Genomic DNA, 1,968 nt, shown 5'->3' with positions numbered 1-1,968 from the left:
GTCTCTTGGGTAAATGGCTATGAGTGGAATGACTGGGTAGCGGTATGCTTAATTTTTAAGCAACTGCCAAATTGTTTTCTAAAATGGTGATACCATTTTACATTCCTGTCAGTGGTGTATGAAAATTCCAGTTCCTCTGCATCCTTACCAACACTTGATATGGCCAGGCTGTAAAAATTTTAGCTATTCTAGCAGGACTGTCGCAGTATTCCATTGTGGGTTTCATTTGTATTTCCCTGATGACTCATGACGTTGAGCGTCTCTTCAAGTGCTTATTGGCCAATTGTATACCTTCTTTTGTGAAGTGTTTTATTTTAATCTTTAGTCCATTAAAAACCTTTGGTTGTCTTTGTATTATCGAGTATAAAAGTTGTAAAAAACATTCTAGATATGTCATCTGTTAGACATACATTCTGCAAATATTTTCTCCCAGTCTGTGGCTTGCCCTTTCATTTTCATAGCAATATCTTTTGGAGAACAAAAGTTTCATAGTTTGATAAGATCTAATTTATTGATTTTTCCTTTTATAGTTTGTGCTTTTTGTACAACATTTAAGAAATCATTGTCAATCCCAAGGTTATTAAGATTTTCTCCTATGTGTTTATCTAGAAGTTTCATAGTTTCAGTTCTTACATTTATTTACATGATCCACTTGCATTTAGATGATCCACTAAATTTTTGAATATGGTGGAAAATAAGGGTTAAAGTTCATATGGATATCCACTTTTTTTGCATATGATATGCAATTGGTCCATCATCATTTCTTTAAAAGATTGTCCTTCCCCCATTGAATTGCCTTGGCACCTATGTTGAAAATCTACTGACTGTATACATACGGGTCTATTTCTGGGCACTATTGTGTTCCAGGAATCCATTTGTCTATCTTTACACTGCTAAATTAAGTTTAGCCTAAAGCTGCTTCCTTACATATTTTAAGTTCAGCTCAAAGGTTTTTCCATACATATCCCTGATGTGTCACTACCTGGATGTGTAAACAGACTGTAACCTCCCCTTGTACTAAGTAGCTCAGTCTCAGCCAATCATAGCAGCTGGGTTTTGGCCAATCACAGGCAGTCAACTGTTTAAACCATGTTCAAATAAGGCAAAGCTGAGCTGTAACCAATCTCCTTGTTTCTGTATCTCACGTCCTTTTATGCATGTCACTTTCACTTTTCTGTCCATAAATGCAACTTGACCACACGACAGCCTCAGAGTCACTTTGAACCTATTCTTGAATACTTCTTTGCTCAATTAAATTTAATTTCTCTAAAGTTTTTCTTTTAACAACACTAATATCACATTGTCTTGATTACTGTAGCTTTGTAAGTCTTGAAATTAGGTGTTATAAGTTCTGTAACTTTGTTCTCATTTTTCAAATGGTGTGGTGGACAGGTAGGAGAGGAAGGCTGCTACAGAGTACAGACAGGCATCAAGTAAAAGCATCTCACATACTGGTGTACGAGTGGTGGGACCAATTCTGTTTTCTAAACTTTTCTACATTAAAAAATATGCACTTAATAAATTGGAATAAAGATGGGCACGGCGGCACATGTTTGTAGTCCCAGCTAAAGGCAAGACGAGGCAGGAGGATTACTTGAACCCAGGAGTTTGAGACCAGCCTGGGCAATACAGTAAGACCCCTATCTCTAAAGATAAATAAATAATAAAAAATTGGGATGAATTCAAAGATGCTTCCTATCTGCACAAAGTAGTCCTCTAAGAATAAAGTCCTATGTGAAATATGGGATGTTTCACCTTTGATAATGGAGTTTCAGCCCCCAAAGGAATCTGCGTAATCTAATAGTGCTAAAGAGTGAAAGATTAAAAAAAGAAAAACAGATAACAATATGGAGGTTTCTACTCTGCAGGTTGAACTAAAGCCATCTGTGATAGTGTGAAATATATATTGGTCTTTATCCTTGATACACAACTCCTAAAATACTTGGAAACTCCACAGAGCTGTCTTTT

This window comes from Lemur catta, chromosome 16 (assembly GCF_020740605.2).
Source record: "Lemur catta isolate mLemCat1 chromosome 16, mLemCat1.pri, whole genome shotgun sequence".
In the NCBI taxonomy this organism is placed as follows: Eukaryota; Metazoa; Chordata; class Mammalia; order Primates; family Lemuridae; genus Lemur; species Lemur catta.
This window is presented reverse-complemented; position numbering follows the sequence as displayed.